Source organism: Bubalus bubalis, chromosome 12, assembly GCF_019923935.1.
Source record: "Bubalus bubalis isolate 160015118507 breed Murrah chromosome 12, NDDB_SH_1, whole genome shotgun sequence".
Classification (NCBI taxonomy): domain Eukaryota; kingdom Metazoa; phylum Chordata; class Mammalia; order Artiodactyla; family Bovidae; genus Bubalus; species Bubalus bubalis.
In genome coordinates, this window is record NC_059168.1 from 24567070 (window position 1) to 24585848 (window position 18779).

An 18779-nucleotide genomic window follows, 5' to 3' on the forward strand; every position below is an offset into this window, starting at 1 on the left:
TCAAATCAGAATGACAGCTCCCCCCAGGGACACCTGGGTGTGGGGGGATAAGGGTTTCATGAATCAAATCAGAAGCATCACAGCCTAAAGGCCCTGGAGACCCCCTTCCTGTCTAGTTTCTTTCTCTTTCTTGGCCACACAGCACAGCTTGCGGGATCCTAGTTCCCTGACCAGGGAGAGAACCTGTGTCCCCTGCAGTGGAAGCATGGAGTCTAAACCACTGGACAAACAGGGAAGTCCTCCTGTCTAGTTTCTTGAAGAGAAAGAAAGGGAATATGAGAAACTTTTCTTCACTTACTCACCCCATAAATTGTTGTAAAGGAACTCCTATGGGCCAGGGACTGCACTAAGTGCTCAATCCAAGGTTAGATGTGAATTACCTTTCCCAGAAGAAGTAAACTGTGTGACGCCTTGGATGCTGTCTGACCACCTCTGAAATGGAACACATAAGGGTGGGCAGGAAACAGAAAGACGAAAGGGAGCAAATAATTCCCCCACCCACACCAGGGAGGCACTGGAGTCAGAGCCAACTGCCCTCTGCTGCAGCTGATGAGTGCCCAAGTTTAGAAAGACATGGATCATACTCTCTCTAAAACCTTAAGGAACACAGCGCTTCCATAACTAAGCATCTCTCTATCTCTCTCACACACACACACACACACATTCCAGAATGCTCTACACAGTGGAAGGAGGGCTGCATTTTTGTTTACTTTGGCAAATCTAAATTTGGACCTAGAGTCTCATCACAAAGACTGCTTCACAGGCCCTGGTCCCTGTCAAGCCTGTGTCCCTCTTGCTGTGGGCCAGGGGATCAGGCCACCCCACTAACACAGGCTAGAACCTGGGCCTGAGGTCCCCTGCCAACTGTTCCCTGACTGCCCACCATTCTGCCCATTCACTGTGCAATCTATCTTTCAAAAACAATTGGCATTCAGTTTTCAGGGGATGAGCACTAAGTGCAAAATATTTAGCATCTAGAAGTTAAGCTACAGCACAAATTGCCTCTTTAGTGAGTTAGATTCAATTACCTGCCTCCTTTTCTTAGCTGTGCATTGTAACAACCAGTAATGCCCCGCTCTGCGCATATCCATGTAAGGCAGTTCAAGGGAGGGGGCTAGATGGGCATTTGGTACAAAATGCCACGGGCAGAATATTACTACAAAAGAATGGTTGGCTCTTCCTCCAGATTTTCTTCCACTAAGGATTTGGCTCCCCCCACCCTCCTGGCATCTACACTCAGCACTCTGAGAGCGGCAGGAGACCACTCTGCTCTGACAACTTTCTCTGCCACTGACATTATCTCCTAATTATCTTCTCAGCAGTGATGGCTGGGTACCAGTCCTCAACTTGTGCAAGATAATTATATTACCCAATCTGATTGGGAGGAAAGGAAATTCTGTTGTTCTTTGAGTTTCTTGGAGTTGTTACCATTTTTCCATAGGAGCCCAAGTAATATTCACAATAATAAAGAGGAAAAACACACACACACACATTAACTTCAAACATCCATTACTGAAAACAATAACACACATTTTTTTGCCAGATGAATACGTTTATGTAACAGGGTGACTCTTGTCCACAGCACAGCTTCCAAGAACCAGAGCCATTAAGTTAATGGCCTGAAACAGAGCCCAAAAGACCCGTGTTTGTTCCATGACACACGCGCTGGGTGGTGGGATGCATAGCAGTTCTTCAAAAAAAGGATTTTTATTTTTTAAGAACAAATGACTTTTTCCAACAGCCTTGAGCTACGCAGCTGCAGTCTGTGGTAAGCTTTGCAAGTGAAAGAGGCCAGTTTGGCCTGGAAATCAAGAGATGGTATTAAAGGCCAATTTCAAGGACTTCCCAGGCAGTCCAGTGGTTAAGACTCCGAGCTTCCAGTTCAGGGAGTACGAATTTGATCTCTGGTCGGGGAACTAAGATTCCGCATGCCACACTGTGCAGCCAGGAAAAAAACAAAAGAACCTCTATAAAGGTGAGCTTCAATGGGTCTGTCACTGCCATGCACCGGCCCTTAGAGAAGGAAGACTAGAAGCCCTATCCACATCCCTTCCCCAGCCTCCAGCCCGTTCTCGGGTCTCTGGTCACATCTTGGGGACCCAAGACAGCTTCTGTGACCTAAGCCCATCTCTTTTCTCCAGCACAGAGCCAATTGGTCAGATAAACAGGCTTGCCACCCAAGCTTGCACTATCTCGGGGTTTCAGAAGCCGGCCAAGCTGGTGGTACAAGGGAAACCAGCAAAGGGCTAGAAATGGACTGTGCTTCCACCCCCCACCCCCTCCCGCAATGGGAGCCCCACCCACGTGCTCGCAGGCTTGACACCTTAGGGTGAGGACCACACACAGAGTTCCGCTGCAGGCCAGTTTGCAGCCCCTCTAGACTCTTCCTCCTCAGGGACTCTCTCCAGACAGCCCTGGGGAAGTGCAAAGGCCTGAGAATTTGCTACAAGGCACAGCACAGTGTTTCTTTTTTTGTGTGTGTGTGTGTCTTTTTCTTTTTTTATTTTATTTTTAAACTTTACATAATTGTATTAGTTTTGCCAAATATCAGTGTTTCTTAGTTCTCAACTACATGGACAACTCCAAGATTTCCAGACCAGAGTAGCGATGTGGGTTTGCTGTAACCGGGAGGTGGGAGTTGCTTTTCCAGTTTTGGTTTTACTCTAAACATACAGTTGTCCAAACATCACCTAGTTCTTTGGGGCTGTTTTCTTTCATTTTGCAAAAATAAAGTTATTAGAGCAACCTCCCAAGCCAGGAGCTTACTGGTCAATAAACCCTAGAATTGCTCAGGTGAAAATGACTGTCGAAATTAAAAACCAGCATTAATGATTCTATTACTGGCTTTATGAGAGGAAATGCTGGAAGTGTTTGTCACAATGCTCCAGCTTCCCTTCCTCTCTCCTGCCCACCTGCCTCCTCCCAGCTCTGCAGGGCGCCAGCCTCACCAGTTTCTGGAGTGTGGTCATTAGCAAGGCTGCTACTGCTGCTGCAGGAAGCTGGGACACATGGGCCATCAGCGGGGCCCATGTGTCATTTATAACTTCAGGCCTGGGCTATTTCTTGTAAGTAATTGGAGGAACAAATGCTTCTCTCATGCTAGTCTTTCCTCAATCCCTCTTCAAATCAATTCAACAAAGACTTGCTGGCCAGTTACTAAGCTTCAGACACAGGAGGAGAGAAGAATGTAATCCCAGGGAAGATGTATTTATCATGACCGATGATATGCAAGATGCTGAGGCTGGCCCTGCGGATGCTAAAAGGAATGTCACGAGTGTCGCCCGCTTAAAGATGCTGATGGAAGATGCAGTCCTTACCCTCAAGGAACGAATGGCCCCAGAGACAATGGTAGGTGCCTGTCAACTGGCTGTGATGCAAGGCTGAACACCGAGGCAGCAGAGGGCGCTCTTCCCGAGGCAGGGTCCGGGGAGGCTTCACGGAGGCTGAGCATCTGAGCGTGACTGAGAAAGAGGCGCAGGATTTCAGCAGGGGAAAGAAGGTGACCTGGAAAAGGATGCAGCCAAGTGCAGGAAGGCTTCAAGGAAACCCAGTGGGATGTGCAGAGGAGCAGGGAGAGATGGGCTGTGTCTGTGGCTGCAGGCCATTGGGGGTGGATGGGGGGGTGGTCTTGGAGGCCACACTGGGAAGCCTGAACCTGACTCTAACAACCGGAAGCCATAGGGAGTCTCAGAGGAGAGGGCCTGCCTCTCATGTTCTTGCTTCCTCTGACTCAAGACTCCTCACTAACCCCCACCCCACATCCACCTTGCCGTTTAGGCCCTTCTGGCCTTCCAGACACAAGTGTAGAGTAGGGAGGGGCCAGGGCCAAGCTTTCCCTCTCTCCTCACCCATGGGAGAGTGCAGGGAGGCAGGGACTGTGATTCAAACATCTGGGTCTGTCCCAGCTCTGATCACACTGCCCCACTGTGTGACACCAGGCCCATCCCCCTCCGGTCTGAATTTCGTCTTCTGGAGTTGAGAGTGCCCAGCAAGTTGACTCTGAGGTTTGTCCCACTCTGAGTGCTCCATCCTGATGGCCCATTGGGAGACAGGGATGGGTGTGGACTCCAGCTTGGCCTCTCCTTGTTCCCCAGTGGGAAGGAAGGTCAAGGGGAAAAGACCAGAACTGTTCTTCCCATAACCACTCACACACCTGTGAGCCAAGAAGCATCAATTTGCATATCTATGGTCAGCTTCACCAGCTGGTAGCTGATAGTGGTAGAGGCAGGAACCATGAGCCCCCAACCACAAGCAATAACCACCACCATTTACTGGGCTTGTGCTGGGTGCTTCCCATACATGGTGTCTATTTAATTAAGTCTTAGGACAATTCGCATGCTGGGTATATTGCAGAGGAGAAAACCCAGCCAGGAGAGGAGACGTACAGCTGCCCAGAGCCACAGACCCCAGAAGTGGTGGGGTGACTTCCCCACCCCATCCACACACCACACCCAAATTCAACATTCCTAAGCACAATATTGCTCTTGTTCCTGTCTCCTTCATGAACTTCTTTCCAGAACCCACTCACCCCCCAGAAAATAAAATCCAGATTTCTTAGCATGGCACTTCATGATCTATCATATATTTCCAGTCTTATTTCTACTCCCCAAACCATGAACTACTTGTCATTCTGAGAAGGCATACCCTGGTGTGTTCTTGGCCTTGGCTTACCTTGTCCCTCCACATAAAATATCCCTGTGCCCATCACCTGTCAGAACCCCACCACCTGTAAGTGTCCTCTCCCCAGAAGCTTTGGCCTCTCCACCTAGTCCTGTGCTTGTTCTTTTTCCAGATCCTCACTCAAGGCACTCTCAGCCTTTTGAGCCAGACAGTTGTCTGTTATATGGAATTCTTCCCAAGACTGCAGGACACTCAGCATCTCTGGATCTGCCCATATGATGACGTCTAGTGATTATGATAATTAAAATAATACCCCTCACCTGAAACTATAAAACTCCAGAAGAAACACAGGCAATAACCTCCTTATCACCTGTCTTGGTAATGATTTTGGGGGTTTGACAACAGAAATAAAGGCAACAAGAGCAAAAATAAATGAGACTATATCAAGCTAAAAAGCTTGTACGTGGCAAAGGAAACCAGCAACAAATGAAAATGCAACCTACCTCATGGGAAAAAAATATTTGGAAATCATGTAGCTTGGTAAAGCGTTAATATCCAAAAATATACAAAGAACTCATATAACCCAATGGCAAAACAATCCAGTTAAAACATGGGCAGAAGATCTGAACAGACATTTTTCCAATGAAGACATGCAGATACGTGAAAAGGTGCTCCACATCACTAATTATTGGGGAAATGCAAATCAAATCCACAATGAGGTATCACCCCACACCTGTTAGAATGGCTATTATCAAAGAAATGGGAAATAACAAGTGTTGACAAGGATGAGGAGAAAGGGGAACCCCCATGCACTGTTGGTGGAAAAATAAATTGATGCAGTCACAGTGGAACACAGTATGGAGATTCCTCAAAAAATTAAAAGCACAACTACCATATGATCCAGCAATCCAACTTCTGGGTAATTAGCACAAGAAAATGAAAACATTAACTTGAAAAGATATGTGCACACCCATTTTCATAGTAGCATTATCTACAGTAGCCAAGATATGGAAACAACACAGTGTCCATCAAATGGGTAAACTGTTAGATATACACATATACAGGATGGAATCATATTCAGCCATTAAAAAAGAAATCTTGCCATTGCAACAACATGGATGAATGTTGAGGGTATTATACTACATAAGTAAGTCAGAGAAAGACAAATACCATATGATCTTACTCATATGTGGAATCTAAAAACAAACAAATGGATAGACAACAAGGTCCCACTGCATAGCACAGGGAACTACATTCAATGTCCTGGGATAAACTGTAATGGGAAATAATGCAAAAAAGAATGCGTATATATGTATAACTGAGTCACTTTGCTGCATAGCAGAAACTAAAACATTATAAATCAACTATACTGCTGCTGCTAAGTCGCTTCAGTCATGTCCGACTCTGCGCGACCCCATAGACGGCAGCCCACCAGGCTCCCCCGTCCCTGGGATTCTCCAGGCAAGAACACTGGAGTGGGTTGCCATTTCCTTCTCCAATGCATGAAAGTGAAAAGTGAAAGTGAAGTCGCTCAGTCGTGTCCGACTCTTAGTGACCCCATGGACTGCAGCCGACCAGGCTCCTCTGTCCATGGATTTTCCAGGCAAGAGTACTGGAGTGGGGTGCCATTGCCTTCTCCGATAAATCAACTATACTTCCATTTAAAATGTAAAATAGGGCTTCCCTGGTGGCTCACTGATAAACACTCCACCTACCGATGCAGGAGACACGGGTTCAAATTCTTGATCTGGGAAGATCCCACATGCTGCGGAGCAACAAAGCCCATATGTCACAACTATTGAGCCTGTGCTCTGGAGCCCAGGAGCCGCAACTACTGAAGCCCGTGAGCCCTACAGCCTGTGCTCTGAAAGAAGAAAAGCTACCACAATGAGAAACCCATGCACTGCAACTGGAGAGTAGTCCCCACTTGCCACAAGAGAAAAATCCCAGGCAGCAATGAAGACCTAGCACAGTCAAAAATAAATAAATAAAAAAATTTTTAATGTAAAATGAAGTAGAAAATTAAACTTAAAAAATAATTAAAAATGATTCCCCCAGCATTTCCAACCACCTTCTGGGATTGAAAACATAACTGCCTTGGGTAACAGTGATGTGCGTAGGTGTCTGTCTCCCCAGTGGACGGAATGTACCTTGAGAACAGGTGGTGTTTTTTTAATGCAGCTTTTTTCCTATAAGCCTAGCACAATGCCTTGCACATTTCAAGTGCTGATATGTCTGTTGAATACACATGTACCACAATGTTCTTTATAGTTTCCTACTTAATAAGTAAACTGATCAAGTTCTATAGTCAAAGAGAGCAATAGCAATCCCCATGCCAACATAAACTCTTCCTGCTTTTCCATTTAGTCATCAAAATTTTTACTTGACTTCTGAACATTAAGAAATCTAGCAGAGTGCCAATGTCTGCAACTACTCTCACTCACTAATGCAAAATCTGCAAAATCCCTAAGAGGATTTAAAGATATTTATCCACGCTTCTATTTGCCAATGTAGAACAAATACATAAATAGATACCGAGCCAGATCCCAACACTAACAGATCCTGACTTTTCCTTCTCCAGCAAAGCCATTTTCAGTAGATGCCACCTTCCTTCTGGGGCCGAGGATCCAGGCTTCACTTTGCAACCAGGTGGATGCACAGGATAAATCCAGGTTGGCTGCTCGAGACACTCAGAGGCTGCACAGCCTTTGAGGTTCTGGAAAATATACAACCCAGAAATAGCTCATGCTTGGCATGAAAGTGGTAGAATGTAACATCATTCCATTTCCAACATGAAATGCCTGAGGACCAGAATTTCCCTGGGGATGGGGAGGACTCTGGAGGACTGAGCTAGTTCTCTGAATCCTACTCCTGAGATGGCCCAGGACTGCTGCAAAAGGAAGAGCTAGACAGGCAGTAACTGATAACAGAGACAGGCAATGATCTTGGAGGCAAGAGGCCCTGTCCTTGTTCCACTTCCGTTACCACTAGGCAGGTGACCTTGGGCAAGTCATGTAACCTTCCCGAACTTCACTCATGAGGAGCGATATTACATGCCTTGCTTAGTGCTATGGCAGTCAACTAAGTTACTGTATGTTTTTGTTCAGTCACTAAGTCGTGTCCAACTCTTTGCAATCCCCATGAACTGCAGCACGTCAGGCTTCCTGTCCTTCACTATCTCCCAGAGTTTGCTCAGATTCATGTCCACTGAGTTAGTGATGCCATCCAACCATCTCAGCCTCAGTCACCCACCCCCTTTCTCCTCCTTCCCTCTTCTTTCCCAGCATCAGGGTATTTTCCAGTGAGTCGGCTTTTCACATCAGGTGGCCAAAGTATTGTAGCTTCAGCTTCAGCATCAGGCCTTCCAGTGAATATTCAGGGTTGAGTTCCTTTAGGATTGACTGGTTTGGTCTCCTTGCTGTCCAAGGGACTCTCAAGAGTCTTCTCCAGCACCACAATTTGAAGGCATCAGTTCTTTAGTGCTCAGCCTTCTTTACAGTCCAACTCTCACATCCGTACATGACTACTGGAAAAACCATAGCTCTGACTATATAGATCTTTGTCAGCAAAGATCTGACAAAGGTAATATGTGTTGATGTGCATTTTAAATTATAAGTCACTGTACAAGCTGAACTATAAATTATACCAGGGATGTATAAACTATGGCAGGGATGAAGGAGTCCACCCCCTTCCTGAGGACATGAAGCCTAAGGAGCCTGACACCAGGTTGACTCCATGAAGGAAATGATCTCTGGGCAACTACTATCCCTTCAAAGACTATTTCTGAAGAAGACCCAGGAAGTAGTGTTTCTTTCTGTCAACTGTAAAGTGAAACCCTAAGCATAAAATTTTCACATTCATTGTTCTTCAAGTAATAAAGTGATTCATATTCACTACAGAGATGCAGCAGAGTAAAAACAAGAAAATTTAGAATACCCACTGTCTTAGCTTGGGCTGCCATAACAAAGTGCCATAGACTGGGTGGCTTATATGATAGACATTTATTTTCTCACAGGTCTGGAGGCCAGAATGCTGAGGTCAGGGTGTCAGTGTGATTGGTTCTGGTGAGAGCTATGAGCTCACATGGCCTTCCTAGATGTATGTGCATGGGAGAGAGAGATTTCTCTATTCTTCTTCTTGTAAGGCCACCAATCTGACAGAATTAGGACTCCACGCTTATGACTTCATTTAACCTTAATTAGCTCCTAAAAGCCCACACCTGAATACAGTTTAGTTAGGAATTAGAGCTTCAACATATGAATCGAGGGGGACACAGTTCAGCCAATAGCACCCACAATCTCACTCACCTAGAGAAGACCACTCTTTATACTTTGGTATAGCGTCTTCCACTCTTCAAAGCACATAGTTTTTGTTTTTTGTTTTTTTTTTTACCCCGCCCCAAGCACATAGATTTTTAAAAATGAGACCATACCACGCAGATTACTTTTTCTACTCAACCATGCATGGTGCCAGTCTTTTCATGTGATCAAATTGACTTCTCCAACATTACTTTAAGTGACTGCATAAATTCCTCAGAGTGGTACATCATTGTTCCTATCATCCTTAATTTTGGCCTTGGAGTTTGCAGCCAACTTTGCCAATTACAGCGAGTACTGGGCTGAACATCCTTGACTATTTCCTTAGGACAAATTTTAGGGAGTGAAACCACAGGTCAGTGGGCACGCACACTTCTAAAATCCTTTGATGAGAAGTATCACAACATTTGTACCCCTTTATACTCCCACTAGTAACAAATGAAAATCTGACTTTACCTTTTTTTAAAGGCTTTTTATTTGGGAATACATTTATATCTACAGAAAAGGTGCAAGAATAGTCCAGAGTACAGAGAGTGGTCTATACGCTCTTTACCCAGATTCTCCTAATCTTCACGTATTACTCAACCATGGTGCATTCATCAAAACTCAGCCATTAAAAAGAATGCATTTGAATCAGTTCTAATGAGGTGGATGAAACTGGAGCCTATTATACAGAGTGAAGTAAGTCAGAAAGAAAAACACCAATACAGTATACTAATGCATATATATGGAATTTAGAAAGATGGTAACGATGACCCTATATGTGAGACAGCAAAAGAGATGCAGATGTAAAGAACAGTCTTTTGGACGCTATGGGAGAAGGCGAGGGTGGGATGATTTCAGAGAACAGCACTGAAACATGTATATTATCATATGTGAAACAGATCGCCAGTCCAGGTCTGAGGCATGAGACAGGGTGCTCAGGGCTGGTGCACTGGGATGACCCTGAGGGATGGGATGGGGAGGGAGGTGGGAGGGGGTTCAGGATGGGGGACACATGTATACCCATGGCTGATTCATGTCAATGTATGGCAAAACCACTACAATATTGTAAAGTAATTAGCCTCCAATTGAAATAAGTTAATTTTTTTTAAAAAACTAAGGCATTAACTCTAGTACATTACTATTAACTGAGCAGCAGACTTTATTCACATTTTGCTAGTTTTTCAGACCAGTCCTCTTATGATTCAGGATTCAGTCCAGGCCACCACACTGTGCTTTGTGTGGTCATCACTTTTTAAATCTTACTCTTTATCACCCACAGAAAAGTCCTCTGACGTTTTGGGGACATGCCATCTCTAATGCTAACGAGTGGTTATTGTTCATTGTTTTGGGATTTGACTTCTTCCAGCCTATGTGGTTCCATCAGCCAAGTTACTATGGTACCAGGCAGTGAGATTAGCTCCCCAAACTTTCTAAAGAGCCAAAGGGAAGGCTCCTTGTGTGGAGAGGACATGCGTGCGTTCCCAAAGGGTCTCTCATATCAGTGCTATTCAGGAAACATAAACAACAGCACCACAATTGGATTCTGCTCTATATTTGGAAAATTTGGCCCTTCATTACAAAGCAAGCTGGTGCTCTCTTATTTAGTTCATTCTTTTGCTCATCTCCTGTAATCATTAAATTACAGAGCCATATTTCCAAAGCTCTAGGGGGGAAAAAATGGATTAGGAATAAAATCTTTTAAGCTCCTGTAGAAAATCTCTGGATTCGCTTACAAATGGTGGGTGCAGAGTCTGGGAAATGATCTATTCTGAGCCGTCCTAGGTGAACGATGGGCTTCATTTTCTGTGGCTCTACAATGTTCTCTCTTTAATGCAGAACAAGGATGGTACCCTTAACATCCTGTCCTTGGATATATCCCTGATTTCTCCACAACCTTGTCTCCAGGGATAAAAGCGAATGAAGGAACAAGAAGTCATGAAACACATGAATGATCAAGAGGAAGAAAAGAAAAGCTGAGAGGAAAAGGCTGCTGGTGTTTATCAGACCCCTCTGAATACGGCCGTTTTGATCTGCAGGGCAGTTCTGTGCCTTTCTCAGAACGTCTATTTGAGAGTCTGTTCTTTCCTTAGGAAAACCTGTTTCTTGGAGGTGACTCAAAAACCTAACAAATATTTAGTGAACTATTAGACCAATTCTCAGCCCAGCATTCACAACCTGAGTTATCATCCTAGCTCCAAATATGCCTGAAGCCATGATTGATTCACTCATATTTTCATTTTCTCTCATTTTATCTGACAGTCCAATTTGGACCCTTCAGCAAGATTCCTTAGGAACACCCATTTGTTTCTGCAGGCCAGTCAGCTCTGGCTTCTGATTTCCCTCGGGTCATTGCCATCTCCCTCCCTCAGAGGGAAAGTGCTGTGGGTCGAACTTGGGGATTCTCCTGGGGAATCTTCTAGAAGGACTCTTCTGGTGAGTGCTTCTGTGACTTGCTTCCTCCCAGGGCAGCTCTGTCAGGATGTGGCTCTGCAGGCCAGATTTGCTTTCCAAATGCCAGGCCCATTGGCCTCATTATAATCCATGTCTTTATTAAGAATGAGGGGGGAAGTCAGAAGACGGTGTCTAAGGTGGTGTTATTGATCCTTCAGCCTCCTCATGGAGTCCCTCCAGGAACCCATCCCCCTCCACCCCCCACACTTCTGTGACCAGGAGACAAGCCCCTGAGAGCTGCCTGACAACCCAGGACAAACTGGCACCTACCTGGCTCAGCCCCCACAACTTGCAACTAATTAACATGAGCTCAAGCTCTGCCCCAAGCACCTGCTAGATTGCAGAGGTGTCCTTGAAGTTGGCCTATTTACTATCAGTTTGGACTGGAACTTATGTCCCAGGGTACTGGAAGTTTCAGAGAGAGAACTGCACAAATTTCTCACTACAGCTTCTTGAGAAGTCTGTACCTTCGGGCATCATTATTCATCAAAGAAGTGATGTCTAGTGAATACTTGTCTCTCTTTTGAACATTTTATGTCTCTTTCATTGATTCAAACAATAAAAATGGTCGTATGGCGCCAGTGCTCTTATTTTAGTATCTTAAAATTTGGCCCCTAATTTTACTTACCAGGGTATAGCAGAATCTGTGGGGATTGTTATATTTATAACAAATAGAGCATCTGAAATCGGCTAAAGAATTATTTCATCGATTTGACTCAAATGAAGTCAAGATGTACCAAAGCCCATGCCTGGAAATCAGTCCTGAGGGAATGAAGCTAAATGTTAGAAACGCTTTACAGGTGTGAATGCAAGCATCTCTCTCCGCCACCTTCCTCTAACATATTTGGGGAAATCTGCTCTTTTTATTGGCTACATCTCAAGGCATGTGGGATCTTAGTTCCCTGACCAGGGTTGGAACCTGTATCTCCAGCAGCAGAAGCGTGGAGTCCTAACCACTGGACCACCAGGGACTTCCCTGAGGAAAACTGCTCTTGGTCCACACTGCAGCCCATATCACCCCACCCTCCCAGGTCACCCGGTTCCCTCCTGCAGTCTCTGCTTCTCCTTGGACCTTTGCTTTCACACTGCTGGTCATAAACTGAAACTATAGGATCTCTTTTCCTCACATCAATGTCAGGGGGCAAGTGACTTGGGGGGATTGGGGATGGTTGGGCCTTGTAACTGACTCACCTGGAATACTGAAAATTCACCAAGAATACATGACTGTGGTGGATGGCAGATTCTGGGCTGATATTGCACAACTGTATTAGTGAGGATTGAGTTTGGCCACAATTATACAGTATAATAGGCTTCCCCGGGGGCACTAGTGATTAAGAACATGCCTGCAAGTGCAGGAGACACAAGAGACATGGGTTCGATCCCTGGGTTGGGAAGATCCCCTGGAGAAGGAAATAGCAACCCACTCCAGTATTCTTACCTGGAGAACCCCATGGACAGAGGAGCCTGGCGTGCTACAGTCCATGGGCTCACAGAGTCGAACAACTACTGAAATGACTTAGCAAGCAGTATAACACAATGCTTACAAGCCCAGACTGCCTAGTTACTAGCCTTCACTAGCTGTGACTTTAGGCAAGTTAATCTCTCTGTGCCTCACTGTTATCTGTAAAACAGAGATAATTATAGTACCTACCTCACAGGGTTGGCAGTATAAAGATTAGATTAGTATATAAACCAAGCATTTAGAACACTACTTGTCACATGGTAAGTGATTATTATAACACTAGGGAAAAACCCCAAAGAATTGTATTTCTCTTTTACATTTAAAAAGCAAAAGTCCAGAGGTAAGCAGTGCAGAGCCAGTCTAGCAGTTTCATGGTACTGTTAGACCCAGACTCTTGTCTTTCTGCTCCCTCTTCAAATTACCCTAGAACACGAGATCACTGCTGGAGTTCCAGCCACTGCATGTACATTTGCAATCTGGAAGAAAGGCAGATGGGCAAAAAGAAATTTACCCAGCTGAATGAGCTCCCCTTTAATTATCTCTCTTGGGATTCCAACCTAGTACTTATATTTATTGGCCTGAACTTGGTCACATTTCTGATTACATCTTATTAGCTACAACTGGGTCACATGACTATGAGTTGCTGCAAGGGAAGCTGGGAAATGTGCTCTTTATTCCCAGTGATAACATGCTCAGCTAGAAACCGTGAAAAAAATAGGTTAGACTACATGTAGGGAGAAGGCAATGGCACCCCACTCCAGTACTCTTGCCTGGAAAATCCCATGGATGGAGGAGCCTGGCGGGCTACAGTCCACAGGGTCGCTAAGAGTCGGACACAACTGAGCGACTTCACTTACACTTTTCACTTTCCTGCATTGGAGAAGGAAATGGCAACCCACTCCAGTGTTCTTGCCTAGAGAATCCCAGGGACGGGGGAGCCTGGTGGGCTGCCGTCTATGGGGCCGCACAGAGTCAGACACGACTGAAGCGACTTAGCAGCAGCAGCAGCAGCAGGGTTTATCTGGAGAAGGCAGTGGCACCCCACTCCAGTACTCTTGCCTGGAAAATCCCATGGACAGAGGAGCCTGGTAGGCTGCAGTCCATGGGGTCGCTAAGAGTCGGATACGACTGAGCGTGTTCACTTTCACTTTTCACTTTCATGCATTGGAGAAGGAAATGACAACCCACTCCAGTGTTCTTGCCTAGAGAATCCCAGGGACGGGGGAGCCTGGTGGGCTGCCGTCTATGGGGTTGCACAGAGTCGGACACGACTGAAGCGACTAAGCAGCAGCAGCAGTAGGGAGAGGAAATGGTCTCTGTCACATCACAGCCCAGCAGACAACCTGAAATTGGATATCAGGTCTGTCTTCCAAGCCCCTCCTGCGGGGAAATTTTCATCAGTTATCTCTCTCTCCTCGCGTGCTAACTTACCTGTGTCACTTTAGCTCTTATCTCTCTCCTTGACCTCTCTCACACCTGTACCCTTCTCACACCTTTCACTTTCCCCCTCATCTCAGACCACTCACTTCTCTCCAGAAATTCAAAATTTTCCTCAGTGTAATCCTGGGCAATTTGGCTTTCCTCTGACACTGTTCTCATCTGTATCTGAATGTCTAGGGGCCCTGCTATGGCCGGACACAGGTCTTTCTCAACCAACATGTTCATCAAACCAATCGAAGCATTTTTCTAAATGAAAGAAGGGATAAAGCTGGTGGGTACATACATGTATTATTACTCCTGCTCCCTCCTCACACTCCTCTAAAGCATCAGTCTTTGAGCTTGTAAAGGATACAAACCCATAAGGACAGAGAAAAGGAGAGGAGACAATAGCAAAAATATTCTGGAAACCGGAAAGCAGATGGAGAAATGGTAAATGATTTGAGCAATTCCAAGAAAACGAAATTATAAGCCAGTAGGCAGGAAAAAACAAAAACACAATTCCTTTTCCGGTGCACCCCTAAGGCTAAGTGGTTGCCAGCAGCAGCAGGTACTATGGGTAGCAAGGGGGAAGGTGGAAACAAAAGCAGAAGGACTGATGGAAAGGTTGTATAAGAAGCAGTTAGACTCCCAGGTCCGCTCTTCCAGGTGGCAATCTCGCCTTTGCCCAGCAGAAGACTGGAGGTTTATCCTCAGAAGAGAATAGAGGAGCTCTGTCTGAGAAATGCCCAGTGCCATGTTTTCAGTCTGAACACAGGGGGATTGAAGGATATCTGTGTGATCAGTGTTGAAAGCCCCCAAACTCTTTCCCCTATTGGCTTCCAGGTGTATCCCCTCCAGGCAGGAAATTAGACACCTCTTCTTGGGGAATGAGACTTTCCGACCATCAGAGGTTGTCTAAGGATAGGGCCCAGCCAATAAGGACGGCACCCATAGTAAGTAAACAATCAACCATTTGAAGGGATTCCAGTTGGAATCATTAGAGGAAAACTTCTCATGGGAAAGAGAACAAAACAAACTAGCGGAGACCTTGCTGGATGAACAAAAGTTAAAAAAAAGAAAAAGGAAAGTAATAAAGGGAATACAGGGCAAAAGGTCAATGACAGCACAAGCAAACCATCAGACAAATCCAGGCTGTGAGGTACATCATAAGACAACTGATCAGCTCTCTTCACCAAGTCAATCCGATGAAAAATAAAAAGGCATGAGGGAGACATTCTCTAAATAAAAAAGAGATATAAAGCAACCAAATGCAATCTTTGGTACTTGTTTGACTCTTGGTTTAAAAAATAAGTTATAGAAGATAATTTTTAGAACAACCAGAGAAAGCTGAATATGGACTAAATATTACAAACCAGGGAATTAGTTTACTTTTTAAAATTACTTATTATTGGTAGGTGTGATAAGGGTGTTATTGTAGAGAATGTCTTTATTTCTTGGATTGTAGGCAGGTAAGTATTTAGGTATGGAGCATCACCATGATGTCTATTATTGTCTTTATAATAGTTCAGGAAAATACATATAGATGAGTCAAATATGGCAAAACATTAACAATTGTTTAATGTAAGTAATGGAAGGTATTGGATTTTCATTGTTTTATTCGTTCTCCTTTCTTGAGTTTGAAATTTTTGTAATAAAAAGTAAAACCATCCAAGCAAAAAAACAGTCAGGGAATGACAAAACGAACAGTGGTATAACCTCTTCAAACTCCTCTGGGAGGAAGCAGGCAGAGGTGAGAGGGTAGATGGTTCCTCAGGCATTTCACAGTATCTGGGTCCAGGGAGGGCAGTGACAGCTAGCAAGAACCAACCTGAGACCAGGGGGAATGTCAAGACGCTAACCTTGGAGAGCCCGTGCCCAATACTCAAGCTTAGAGCAGGGAGATTGAGGCTGGGATCGAGGAGGTTTGATTTCAAGGTGGCAGAGAGAATTCAGAGCAGCAGGAGAGAAGATGGGGTTTCAGCTGTTTTGACAGCTGATGGACAGGTGAGGTTAGGCACATTCTATAACCAAAATTGTATTCACATAGGTCATTCATTGGGGCGTTATTTGTAATAGCACAAAACAAAAGAATCTAAGTGTCTGCTGTTTAAAGAACAGATTGAATGAACTAAAATACAGCCACTCAATGGAGTTCGGAGCAGCCATTAAAAGCAATGAGGAAAAACTCTGATTACTGATGTTAGAGGATCTCCAGGATTCACTGTTCAATGAAAAAAGCAAAGGCGCAGGATAAATACTATGTTGTTTTTCATCTGGGAAGAAGGGAAAATACTAATATAAATCATGAAAAGACAAATCATACACAAATTAAAAAGTGGCTATCTATAGGGAGAAGGAGAGAATGGAGTCAGAGGACAAAAAGGATGGACGCTTTCATATAAAACATCTATAGTTTCAACTTTGGAGTTATGGTTTACATAATTAAAAAATTCAAAAGAAAAATATAGGTCTACAAAGACTGAAATGTTGTGAGAAAGTCTTGCGATGTTAGATATAAAGGTGACACACAGCCGCTTTACAACAGTATGAAAAAAGACGCCCAAAGCCTTTGAGAGAATAATGACCGAAGGTCAGACATTGGTGTTATGCGGTTGCTATGAATAGTGGGACTTCGTACTTGCTTGTATTTTCAAAACTCTTTTATGAATCTGAATTCATTTGATAATGGAAAAAGAGAATATCTGTTTTTAAGATGTGGCCCACTGTGTTATATATTAGAAAACCTTGCCTATCTATGGCCCTTTCAGAGTCTACATTCACTCTCATGCATATCCTGTCCTTTAATTCCCACAGCTCTAACAGGCAGACACTGTCTTTAAACTCAAGGCGAGATAAGAACACGTTGGAGCTGGACCCTGAGATCAGTGCTCTTTGCCACACGCCTCCATTATGCAGGTGACCTTTGTTTTGCTTAGCCTGATCTTCTGAGCATCCGTCTCCTCCTCTGGCCAGAGGTGAGAGGCTAGCCCCCCCCCCAGGAAATGCCCTGGGATTAGGGATTTGGCTCTACCACCTGTGACGAATCTAAGTTCGAGGATGAGTTTTTCAGACACATATTATGGAAGACTCAGAATGACTTTTGTAATTATCATAACCTTCCAAATTCAATAAACAATCTTCCAACAGAAGCCAATCCTTTGGAGACCAAGAACACAGAAAAACAGTCTGAGAAATATAACAGCTGCTTCCAAAGGAAAGCCCATTACAATTTAAAGCAGTGGGTATTTTTGACACATGTAAGCTGCTTATTAATTCTGAAATGGCCTTGAAACAATACAATTGGCAACAGTAGGTATATCCCCTCTTCTGTGTAAGTGAGAGGAATCATAAGATGACAAGAAATTGTGACATGCATACAAAGATGGGAGGTGGAGAGAGAAACGTTTCCATGTGCCCTGGGGACGGGAGAGGGAACTTGTTCTAAAGACCCAGGACCAACAGAACAGACCCTGTGGAGTCCTGCTTCCACTAGCCTGCTTCCACTGGGACGTGCACTAGATCCAGAGTTCCAAAGATGTACAAATAATGTACAGATTTTACATTTTGATGTTAAATTTACTTTTTCCTTTTGTGTTTTTTAAAGAAATACTTACTAATAGCTTGAAAGTTTTGTTTACAGTGCTCAGAGCTTTATATCAGCCCTGTCCTGAAGATTAAAGGAGATTCATGAATGGAGCTCTCAGCCCAGGGCCCACTGCACACAGTAGGTCATCAATAAATGACAGTTGGGGTGGGATGGGGGGGTGGAAAGGAGCCTCAAGAGGGAGGGGAAATATGCATACTTACCGTTGATTCACATTGATGTATGGTTTGGGATAGGGATTTGTTTATATCTTTAAAAATTTTTCTTTACCTTCTGCCATTTATCAAATATCCACCCTTCTCCACTGATTAGTGAGACCACACCTACAATATACCAAAGACCTCCCAGCGCTTGCACTCTCTGTGTATAGGCTTTCTGTTCTGTTCCACTGATCTGTCTCTTCTTGCACTGATATCCAGCATGGTAATTATGTTAGACATAAACTGCTTTGACTTCTGGTGCTTATTTTTTCTTTTTCAGAGTTGGATTTGGATTGTCATTGCTGTTCATCTTTTATATGAATTTAAGAAATGTTGTCAAAGGGCCATTAAGAAAATCTATTAGGAATTTTTGTTATCATCTCATTGAATTTATAGATCAACTTGGTCAGAATTGCCATTTTGAGATTACTGTCTTCTCTTCCATAAACATGATTTATTCAGTTCTTGTGTGTCCTTGAAATATATTTACATAGTTTCTTAATAGGAATTTGCAACTCATGTTTAAGTATCTTATTTATCTTGCGAATATGTCTTTCTCCCTCTCTCATTTTTTTTACATGTTTTAATTGGTTATTTTTCATGCAAAGAAATGTTATTGCTTTATGTTGATCTTGAATTCAGTCACCTCAAAAACACCCTTATTATTCTGCTACTTCCCTGGTTTCTCAGTTCTCTGTCATATTGTGCGGCTGAGACCACCA